General features: G+C 30.6%; 1 protein-coding gene across 5 annotated transcripts in view; it reads left to right on the forward strand.

Annotated features, from left to right (window-relative positions):
* Nucleotides 1–12,974, forward strand: part of LOC134688258 (rho GTPase-activating protein 20-like) — a 166,205-nt gene that overhangs the window by 41,136 nt on the left and 112,095 nt on the right. The gene's annotated exons all lie outside the window — the stretch shown is intronic.

Below are 12,974 nucleotides of genomic sequence, written 5' to 3' on the forward strand. Positions count from 1 at the left end.
AAGCTAATATACAACATCTCACCATGACCTGAGATTAATCATAGCTAAAATACCTTACCAAAAATAGTGGTAAATTATGACAGAAATGTGTTTTTCATATGAAAATAATTTGTTGTTTTGATATTTTTATTGTCATGTTGACATCTCAGCTTCAAACAAAATAAAACAAAGATGTATGGTGTTGTTGTTGAACTACTGTCATTTATAATTTCATATGTGTATATATTGTTATGCGTTTACTTTTCTACATTGGCTAGAGGTATAGGGGGAGGGTTGAGATCTCACAAACATGTTTAACCCCACTGCATTTTTGCGCCTGTCCCAAGTCAGGAGCCTCTGGCCTTTGTTAGTCTTGTATTATTTCAATTTTAGTTTCTTGTGTACAATTTGGAAATAAGTATGGCGTTCATTATCACTGAACTAGTATATATTTGTTAAGGGGCCAGCTGAAGGACGCCTCCGGGTGCTGGAATTTTTCGCTACATTGAAGACCTGTTGGTGACCTTCTGCTGTTGTTTTTCTATGGTCGAGTTGTTGTCTCTTTGACACATTCCCCATTTCCATTCTCAATTTTATTGTATTTATATTTTGTATGAGGAATAAGAATAAGCTGAATGTACATTGAACAAGCATATATGGTTTCTTTATGATGGCCAAAATGTACACTAAATAATCTTGTTTTATCTTTGTGATGTCCAAAATGTACACTAAAGTTCCAACTATATTTGTGATGTCCAGGCGGACTCTAAGAATTTTGTGCTACTTTAAATTGTGATGTTCAAATGTACACAAAAGTTTGTGCTATCTTTGTGATGTTCAAAATGTACATTAAAGCTCAGGTGCCATATTTGTGATGTCCAAAAGGTAAAGCTTTTGTTGTCTCAGTTATGTCTAAAATTTACACTAAAGCTTATTAGTTATCTTTGTGATGTCCAAAATGTACACAAAAGCTAATGTGTTATCTATGGGATGTCCAAAAAATACATAAAAGCTCAGGTGCCATATATATGATGTCCTAAAGGTACACTAAAGCTTGTGTTATCTGTGTGATTTCAAACTTCTGTTATCTTTGTGCATGATTGCATGATTTCAAACTTGAATATAAATAAACCTATCCATTGAGAAAAGTTATATGAATATCTGCAAGTATTATTTCTGTGGTATTAAACTTTTCTTAGTTCCTACAGTAAAAATTAGAAATAAAAACATGACAAAATATTGATAGATTGGTATATGTTTTTCTGGTGTAAACATTGGTTTGATGACCTCCTAAAACCTTGTCCTTACTTTCTTATTTTGTTTAAATTGTTAACAATTGCGACTTTACTATGGTATTTTGCACCTCTAAGGTGATTTCTTTTGCTTTAATTTAGAATTGTTTGATCCTACACCTTAACCTTAGAAGTTTTAGCTGCATTATCAGATTGGCCTTTAACTTTATAAAAAGGAAAACAATAATTTAATGTGACCTTACCTCTTTACATAATACTAAAACAAATGTGGTATGTGATTCATTTAACCCATAATTATCAAAAATTGTGTAAAACAAATAAATCCTTGGTAAGTTCAGTGGCTTGAAAATTATTATAAGGAAAATAAGCAACAACAAAAATTAGATTTTTTTTTAAATTATTGTTTTTTTTTCTACCCAATGGTACTCACAAGCTGAAAGTAGACCAATGATGTCTTGACTACACATTAACAATATGCTTAATCATTCAACAATAGTAAAATAAAAGGGTATTTTCAAAATATTCATTTTAAATTTCTGTGTGCTCCATGTATTTTTAACCAAAAAGAACGGAAGGTAGGCTTTTCATTGTTTGGTTGGGGTAAAACAATGTGTGCAATTTTTTTTAAAATCTAACCTGTAAATGTTAGATCATAAAATGAATAAGTGGACCCTGGTTCAGTAATATAGTCAATTCAATGCTTTTTCATTGCTTTATTGTTGAAAAGAGACGTTATCAAATTTGATGCTGCACTGAACAGCTTTATATAAATAAGAAGAACATTCTACTCAATCTAATTTTAGATAAAAACAAAACAGCGTTATATTTGTTAAGAGTAACAGTTATGATATAGACTGAACATGTTTCAATGGAAACTGAACCTTTCTGGCATTATAGATAAGTATACCCCTTTTACAATGCATTGCTTGAACAGTTAAATACTATTGTATATTGTTGAATAAATTAATTGGGTATTTAGGCTTAAGATTGACGAGGGTTTTAAATCTACAATAAAATCAGTGGGAAAAAGTAAATAAAAACAATAAGAACTAAGGATTAATTATGATAAAGCATGGTTTCCGGTAATTTCAAAGAAAATTAATGATTTGGGCGTGAGACAATATGTGTGATTTTCTACCCATAAGGTGAGAATTATGTTATAGGAACCTTTATTGTATTTTATAAACAACGGTTTTACCGTAACTGTCCTAAGCAGACCTTTGGCCAGACATCTGATACCATTTGTTATAAAAGTTATACAAATTACGAACAGATATGGAAATAATCTTAACGTATCAAATCATCTGGAACCTTTCTCTTGTGTTTTCGTGGATCATTTTCTCTGATAAATCAACTATTGTTTATTGAAAACAATAAGTAAAAGTACTGTATAATAATTAATCATTGACAACGTGCCAATGAGACAGTCATTTGATTTTATAATTTAGTAATTTATTTTATTTACTTCCTCTGTTCTAGACAAACAAGTATTGGAGTAATATAGATTCTTTCAAACAGGAATTATGTGATGTTTCTGATTAAGAAAAACTTTAAAAGCTGTATGTCAAAATTTACAGATACATATGGATTATCTTATAATTGTTTTAGACCTGCCGTTGATGTAAGTAAGCTATATAAGTTTTCGTATAAAGGAACACAAAAATAAAGGAAACGCAGAAGTTTTAAGGTGTCAGGTCTATCTATCTGACAGGAGTCTTCTGACCTTGACACCTCTTAATGGTTCAATTTCACAGTTACTATTTGTATAATATTTGGTGTAGAAAGTCTGATGGAATCACAGAATACCTTAAACTTTTTTTGACAGGACTTATTATAGTATACAAATGTCCAATGTCTGTCTGTCTGTCTGTCCAGTGTAAACATGTTGCAGAGTAACTGGAGAACAACTTAACCAAATTTCATGAAATTTAACATAGTTGTTCTTATAATGATGGTCAACAATCTGTACACTTTTTGGTGAAAATAAGATTACAACCTTTTGAGTTACAGGACTTTGTTACTAAAACAGGGGGGGGGTGGGTCATATGTCACAAAGTATCTCCAAAATGATTTTTGATTATTGCTTAAAACTTTACACACTTCTAAGTTATATCATCAATCTAAAGATTGCTATAATTTTTGGTGATAATTTTATTTTAGAGTTGTTGAGGTTTTTGTTAAAAAAAAAAGGGGGTTTTCACATGTAGCGCTGTATCTCAAAAACTATTTTTGATTATTGCTTAAAACTTTACACACTTCTTAGTTATATCATCAATCTAAAGATTGCTATAATTTTTGGTGATAATTTTATTTTAGAGTTGTTGAGGTTTTTGTTAAAAAAAAAAGGGGGTTTTCACATGTAGCGCTGTATCTAAAAAACTATTTTTGATTATTGCTTAAAACTTTACACACTTCTAAGTTATATCATCAATCTAAAGATTGCTATAATTTTTGGTGATAATTTTATTTTAGAGTTGTTGAGGTTTTTGTTAAAAAAAAAAGGGGGTTTTCACATGTAGCGCTGTATCTCAAAAACTATTTTTGATTATTGCTTAAAACTTTACACACTTCTAAGTTATATCATCAATCTAAAGATTGCTATAATTTTTGGTGATAATTTTATTTTAGAGTTGTTGAGGTTTTTGTTAAAAAAAAAAGGGGGTTTTCACATGTAGCGCTGTATCTAAAAAACTATTTTTGATTATTGCTTAAAACTTTACACACTTCTAAGTTATATCATCAATCTAAAGATTGCTATAATTTTTGGTGATAATTTTATTTTAGAGTTGTTGAGGTTTTTGTTAAAAAAAAAAGGGGGTTTTCACATGTAGCGCTGTATCTCAAAAACTATTTTTGATTATTGCTTAAAACTTTACACACTTCTAAGTTATATCATCAATCTAAAGATTGCTATAATTTTTGGTGATAATTTTATTTTAGAGTTGTTGAGGTTTTTGTTAAAAAAAAAAAGGGGGTTTTCACATGTAGCGCTGTATCTCAAAAACTATTTTTGATTATTGCTTAAAACTTTACACACTTCTTAGTTATATCATCAATCTAAAGATTGCTATAATTTTTGGTGATAATTTTATTTTAGAGTTGTTGAGGTTTTTGTTAAAAAAAAAAGGGGGTTTTCACATGTAGCGCTGTATCTCAAAAACTATTTTTGATTATTGCTTAAAACTTTACACACTTCTAAGTTATATCATCAATCTAAAGATTGCTATAATTTTTGGTGATAATTTTATTTTAGAGTTGTTGAGGTTTTTGTTAAAAAAAAAGGGGGTTTTCACATGTAGCGCTGTATCTCAAAAACTATTTTTGATTATTGCTTAAAACTTTACACACTTCTTAGTTATATTTATCTAAAGATCTCTATACTTTTTGGTCATGGTTCAAAATGTTATTTAAGAGTAATGGAGTGTTTTTGTAAAAAAAAAAGGGGGGGTTCCAATGTTGTGCCGTATCTCAAAAACTATTGATGATTGCATAAAACTTCACACACAAGACAACGGGTTTATCATAGTATTTAGTTTGGGAAAGTTTTTTTTCATGCAGTAAGTCTTCTTAAAGTTTGTCAATATATTATTGATTTATCATGTTATGATAAATTATGCAAGCAATATATTTGACAGTGAGAAAAGATTTATTTTTATGAAATGTTCATTGTTGTTTACATAATTAATTCATGCTTAGTCTTTGAATAATTTTGATTATTTGACTTGGAGATATCGTGTTCATTAAAAGTCAGTTTGCAGTTACGTCAGTGAATCAATTGACTTATAAACCTATATAAACCTTTGGATTTGGTCGTTATATAAGTTACTGTCAAGTTGTCTCTTTGTATAATTTTGACTATATTTGCTTGGAGAATTTTTACAACCCTGGGTATTTAACTGATAGAGACCACTTGATGACTTTGAAACAGGGGTGATTCCAGCTATTTTTAAAAGGAGGGGGTGTCCAAAACCAGGAGAAAAGGGGGGTTCCAACCATATGTCCCCATTCAAATGCATTTATTCGTAAAAAAGAAAGGGGGGTTACAAATCCCTCCCCCTGTCCTCCCCTCCCCCTTGGATCTGCCACTGTTCAAAACCAATTTATTTAAAGAACTGCTGTAAAAAAAATAACTGATGGTTATGTATATTATGGTTGTCTTTTGACTCCTAATAAACAGGTTCAGGCATCATAAGAAATCTATGCTTTTGTGGTTCTTTATAATGAACAACATTCTCAGTGGATTTAATAGAAATATCTTAACTCATTTGTACAATTATATTTTTTTATATAGATTTACGTTCTATTATGTATAAATCTGTTGCAAATTGGTCATCTGAGGTTATTAGTTTTGACCTTTTCACCTGATATAGTAGTACATAGGAATGATGATACTTAATTGCATCATCATAAAAAAACATGTCAATACTCTCTAACCTGCAGTGCTAATTTTGATAGGATACCTGATGTTTTACCTGGAATCAAGGTATTCAAATAAACAGATACTTTGTGCCAACTGATAAAGGGTAGGACTGTGTATTTTCATGGTGTCAGATTGTTATGCTAATCTTGCTGAGACTGGAATTTAAGCAATATGTTTGTTTTCATTAATGTATTTTGGGTTTTGTAAACAATTTTATAAAAGTCAGTCATATTTCTAATGATTCTAACATTAGTGAAGGTGCCTTGAAAGCATGTTTTTTTGGAAAAGAATTCTGTTGTCTATTTTTTAAAATGTCAGATCATATGATATGTGCTCTTGATATTTTTGGTATTTATGAGGATTAATTGTGGTGGTAACTTATGGTTATGATGAGACCATTTAAGAGACATTTGTTTAGAAGGAGATGTATATCATCATCTACTACAGTGTCATCATCTCAGTCTGTAAGTTTTTACTCTAATTCTTGTTATCAGAAGAGATTGGATCTGTAAGTCTAAATTCTGTCCTACACATGGAAATAGAGCTCAATACTGACAAGATTTTTACCCAAAAATGTTAGAAATTCAGGGAAACAGTCAAAAACTCCTTAATTTTACTCTGAAATTGCATAAAAACTCCTCTGAATAATTTTACCCAGAAAGTGATAGAAATTCAGGGAAATTGTCTTAAAGTGTGTTTTTTTCTTCGGAAATTGCAATTACAATAAAGGAACGTCAAGATGTACACAGAAAATGATTGAAATTCAGGAAAATAGTCAAAGACTCTGTAATTTTTCTCTGAAATTAAAAAAAATATAGCTCTCAAGATAATTTCCCCAGAAATTGATTGAAATTCAGGTAAATTGTCTAAAAGTTGTTATTGTTCTCTGAAATAGCATAAAAATAGCTGTCAAAAATAACGTCAACAAAGTGATAGAAATTCAGGAAAAATGTCTAAAACTTTTGAATTGTTCTCTGAAATTGCATGAAATGATTTTTAGAAAGTGAAATTTAAACTGTTTCATATTATATCTTAAGAGTATTGTATTACAAAAAGTGACAATTTAGGTCGTTTGATTTTTCATTTCTATTGTTTTACATTTAAAAAATAATTAGTCATGTTTATGAAATATGACTATTAGAATTTACATGGAAAAGTAAATAAATAAGAACAAAATAGTTAAGATGTGAAAGATTATGACTGGGGTAACAATAGTATTAGCAGGATTAACAACAGGTATTTATATCTATTATAATTAGCCTTAGATTGTGGAATAAGGCCAAATGTATGTTATTATTAATTTTAAGTAGATGTTTATTGAATTTTATACCCATTCAATTTCATACCCTATTTATAATGTTCTGGTTGTATTTCATGCAATACTGTAGATTCTGAAATTTTGGAAAAGTTTTTGTAACAATCAGAGGTCAATTGAGGTGGGGGTCTGAGTGGGAAACCGTAAATTTTAAAATTGTTGGATCCACCACTGACAATGTTTATGACACTACAATCAAATTAATCTATTTTCTCCTAGGTTGGGAACCCCTTTAAAAATGGCTGGATCCTTATAAGCATTACATTGCTACATTATTTGTCTCTAAAGTTTCAAGATACCACCATCATTTTTGACTGGAATAAACAAAATAAAAATAAAAGGTAATAAAGCTGAATTATAAAGTTAACATATAATTTTAAATATTTGCCTTTATTTTGTTTATTAAAGCTTGAATACTATATTTACTATGGCCCACATTTTGTTTATAATTTGACTTTTAATCCCTGATTTTATTGAGCCAGGGTACAACTGAGAAAGTGATACACATATAACTGTTGATTTTATTCTTACTTAACAACTAAATGATGGCTTAATGTCCATTTAATTTACAATTGATGATATTGATAACAATGATTTTAATGGAGAGATTGAACTCATTGGTACAAACCAATACTTTCTTTATTTGTTTTTAATTGAGATTTATGCTCATGTTGGTCATTTTATTTCTAATTTCATGGTATTAGTAATGTCCAATTATAAACTGATATTGACAATTTAGGTTCAGATGACCTGATCAGGACCAAATTAGTTAATTTGTATTTAATTTAAATGTAACACATAATAAATTGTGATATAACTTAATAATAATATATTTAGAAATGGAATTAAAAATATAATAGAAAATTAAAACAGAAATTAAAAGAAACGAAAATGAACTTTACAGTATCAAATTGCACTGGTCAGACTATCGAACTGTGAAGCTTAATTATTTGATTTGATTTTTAATAACTTATTGTCTTTACAGAGCATACAAAGTTTAGAAACTGAACCTCAGATAGTTTGCTCCCCTCAGATATGGGAGTTTTTGGGTTCATTAATTGGTATCTGAAAGATCTTGATTTGATCTTGTTATCTGTCAAAACAATTGTTTCAAGTAGTCAGGTGCTTTGTTACTGCCATGCTGCTTGACTGTAAATGCCCTAGGATATGGTCTATCTAGTATTTAGTGCTTTAATTTATTATTGTCTTGCAGCTGGACTATTAATTCTTTATTTCTGCCATTCTGTTGGACTGTTACTCCCCTAGAGTATGGTTTGACCAGTAGTTGTTGCTAGGTGTTTGCCATGCTGCTGAAAAGTTATGCTCCTAGGGTATAGTTTGTCCAGTAGTATTTGCTTTATTCCTGTCATTCTGTTGGACTGTTACTCCCCTAGGTTATCATAAAAGTCAGTGCTTTATTATTGTCATTCTGTTTGACTGTTACTCCTCTAGAGTATGGTTCGTCCAGTAGTCACACCTCTTTGTTACTGCCATGCAGCGTAACTGTTACACCCCTAGGTATGGTCTATCTTTAATCACGCTGCTTTGTTTTTAGCAGAGTGCTGTGTTGCTGGGCTGTAACTCTCTTAGTGTTTATTCTGTTCTGAAGTCAGTGCTTTGGTAGTTCAATGTTGTTTGACTGTAACTACCTAGAAAAGTACTTTGAATACAGAAAGCATATTTTATAACAACACAATAGCGCCTAGGGGGTAGTTCAACATAGTACTCAAGTTCTGTATTTTCACACTGAAATGTTGATACCCTGCTTACTACCTATAAGTGTATACAATTGTAATAATTTAAGATAAACATTTTGATATAATCAGTTATAACCTATTTTTGTGATTAGGTAAGATTTTTGATAATTAATCTGATTATATTTACCACTATAAAGTTATTAACACTACAGGTATTAATAAGATTAGGAGGCCTAGACTTTTGCTGAATGTCAAGATCTTTGAAGTGCTTCACACTTGTGAAAAAGGTTTAAATTATAATATAGATATAATATGAGTTATTGTGTTATGTGAGTTTCTGGAATCGTAAAAGTCTCAATATTTGATATTTGAAGCACTTTTTGTATCATTTTGTAAAACAGGATTATCGAAAGTTGGAATTTATTATTAATCTTCAATACAGGTAGGCATTTTATCACTGGAGACAGTGGCTGATCCAGAAATTATCAGAAGTTGCTCCAGTCATGCTTCAGTGATTCTCTATATAATCAACCAAATTTTTCCTCAAAAAGGGGGGGGGGCTCAATTTCTTCTCTGGCTTATGAAGAGGTAAATAAACAACATTAGAATAAATTTGAAGGCCCCTTGAAAGGTTTTGTAGGACTATGACAGCCATCTTGCACGTAAAAACCCCATAGGCATTTTGAAATGATGGCAGGTATGGTCATCTGAATTTAAAGCCAACTTGCCAATATCTTTAAAACAGTGTCCACCATAAATTAGTTTACAGTTTTAATTGATATCTTGTTTGACTTCTGACTTACTTTTGTAGCACTTGGAGTTTCAAATATCCAAACAATCAAACAATTGTCCTTTGTCTTAAATTGGCATAATTATCTGAATTGCTGTACACATATGTGTTTCTAGTAAATTCTTGTATATTTACAATAATTCTAAATCAAACTAGAATAAAGGCTTTTATAGTCTGTGGTTTTATTCTCAAATATTGAACCTACCAGGCAGGGGTGTGGACTATAGAGTACAATAAGCAAGAAATGAAACCTAATAGAAAAGAGTAATTAAAACTCTGGTAGTTTATTTTTTCTACATCAAATTAATTTTTAAATGTCATCACTTTAGGGGAGAGTCAAATGGATTACTTATATATTTTATTTACTTAATATGTTGCCTTTCAAATTATTTGTTGGAAAATCTGTATTTTGTTTCATAAATAGGCAAATCTTCCCCATAATGTTATAACAAAAATCCTTGGAAAAACTAGTTACAGTATTTAAGTATATGAAAATTGCCTCTATTTGATTTTCAGTGTTATTGTTTGAATATTGATGAAAATTGTTCATAGTCAATTTTTTTTTATTGCACTGTTCTACAGTATATAGTGATACATCAATATTGAATCAATATACATCTTATAACACCTGTCCTGTATTGCAAGGTTTGAAAAACTTAATTTATGTCTCTGATGACACTACTTAAATTTGAAGCTTTATTTGCATTAGTGCAATATATGATATATTATTGCATGCTAATTAATTTTTGGTTAGGTCCTGCCAGAGACGTATATATGTCTGGTTCTGCATCAATATATATTGAGCTATATTTTAATGTATTTAATGGTTTTATCTACAGGTTTATTATCTGATATAGACAAAAATTATCATTTATTACATTGGGTGGAGTTGTCATCTGAATTATGATTGACCCAATGACCAGTATCTGATGGTCATCATTTTAGTGGACCAAAATATCTAGAAATGCCTTCCATCATCTATATACATTGACCAGTATCTGATGGTCAATATTTCAGTGGACAAAAATATCTAGGAATGCCTTCCATCATCCCTATACATTGACCAGGGGACAATATAGATATTTCTAAAGTTGGCATGGATAGTGAATTCCATCACCTTGATTTATATAAGTCCATCTGAAATTCCTTCTGAAGGATTCTCTTCAATTAGACAATGTTGTCACTGGGTACAGCTGGTAATAAGTTTGACGACAAAATACATTAAAGGATACTGTATCAGTTAACAGAAGGTCATTAATATGAAACCTGGATACCAAGATGTAAGATTGTGACGTCCATTTTCACTGAACTAGTTCACAATTTTAATTAGGGGCCAGCTGAGGAGCACCTTCAGGTGTAGGATTTTCTCGCTGTGATGAAGACCCATTGGTCTGTCAGTCCATCCATCCGTCAGTCTGTCCGTCAGTCCGTCAGTCAGTCCGTCCCATGAAACTTTCGTCACATTTTTCTCAGGAACTCCACATCCACCCTGTCTGTAATTTAGTCTCAACATTTATATATGTGCGTTTTCAGATTCATCACTTGACAACTTCCTGTTTACCGAACACTTGTATGATTTTACACATGATAGCCAAGTTGAAAATTTTCGTCACATTTTTCTCAGGAACTACAATACAAGGATTTCTGAAATTTGGTTTAAGGATTTATATAAGTCAGCTATACTGTGTGATGCATTTTCAGATTCATCACTCGACAACTTCCTGTTTACTGAACACTTGTATGATTTTACACATGATAGCCAAGTTGAAAATTTTCGTCACATTTTTCTCCGGAACTACAATACAAGGATTTCTGAAATTTGGTTTCAGGATTTATATAAGTCAGCTATACAGTGTGATGTGTTTTCAGATTCATCACTTGACAACTTCCTGTTTACCGAACACTTGCATATTTTTACACTATTAATATTATCCACTTGCAGGGGGGGTATCATCAGTGAGCAGTAGCTCGCAGTTTCACTTGTTGTACTTAATAAAGGATACTAGCAGCTTTCTATATTTTTTATTTTTGGGAACAATACTTCTTTTAGTTGAATAACCATTCAACAAAACTGAATTTGATTTTTACTTCTTGTTAAAATTATCTGCTAATCTTATTTTGTCCTATCTTATATATCTACAACTGTAGATAACGCTTTTTATTTGATATTTATCAGCCGACTTGTTGATTATAATATCAGCTGTTTTAAAAACACCAAATAACTTTCATCGGACATAATTCATATGTCCAAAATTTATGTTGACCTTACCATAATTAAAACAAAACTATTGTTTCATAAAAATAAATCATTTGTTTTACTTAATATAGATATACCAATATGTGGTATGAGTGGCAATTAGACAACTCTCCTTTCAAGTCCAAGTTTGTTAAAGTAAACTGTTATAGGTCAAAGTGTATTCAACACAGAGCCTTGGCTCACCCTGAACACTAAGCTATAAAAGGACCCAAAATTGACATTCCTAACAGGAAAACCAACAGTCTGATATAAATGAAAAAAATGAGAGAAACAGTTATGCACAACATCAACAAACAACCACTGAACATCAAGTTTTATTGGGTACCAACCTTCACCCTTACCTGAAACAAAAGTGTTACCTCACAACACTGAAAGATGAAAGACACACTATGAAATTTCAATTAAAATGGCTTATCAATTAAAAGTCATATTGATACAAACAAGTGGACATTATTTTGGCCTAGATAATTATTCAGTCTAAATCTGACATTAATTTCAATTGTTTTAATTTTGGTCCTCTAAAAACTGGACAATGTGGGGTGACGGTGGGCTATATGGATGGATAGCATTGTATAGGGAACCTTTGACAAAATTCTGAAACATGATGACATTTTTAAATAACTTGTATAAGGCAGAACTGTATGAAAAGCATCCTGTTTTATCAGGAATCACCTTCTTTATAATAACATTCTGGACAGGGCAGTAGTAATGGTCAAAGCATACATGTCATTGGTTCATTAATTCAATGTAATATACACAGGAAAAAATGTGATGACTTAAAAGCAATGTAGAGACTTTACTATTGACTTAGGAAAGGACTAACTAACAGTGAGTGTACAAACAGTGGATGTTTATGTCTAGTTTATCAGTGGACAATCATAACATTATTGTAATAGATGATACCAAGGACGTTCATCTGTATAATTAGGGTACAGGGTGTAGGAGTGCAATGAAAATTAGTTCATGGATGAAAACTTAGTCTGGTTTGTGTAGATAACAATAAACCATGAAGTTGATCATAATGACAGTTGATTCTCCTAATTTTTATGTTTTTTCAATTTCTATTATTATGGGTGGCAATTTATGTTGATAGAGGTAGAATTTTATTTGAATGTTTGTTTTGATTTTCTATTTTTGCAAAATTTTCTTATAGTATATACTGTAAACCTACTAATTTTCGCGACTTTCGCTAGTAGAAAAAAAACGTGAATAAAATTGTCGCGAATATGTCAATCTTTGATTTTTCCTTAATAAACTTCTTCA

Source organism: Mytilus trossulus, chromosome 10 (assembly GCF_036588685.1).
Source record: "Mytilus trossulus isolate FHL-02 chromosome 10, PNRI_Mtr1.1.1.hap1, whole genome shotgun sequence".
NCBI lineage: Eukaryota > Metazoa > Mollusca > Bivalvia > Mytilida > Mytilidae > Mytilus > Mytilus trossulus.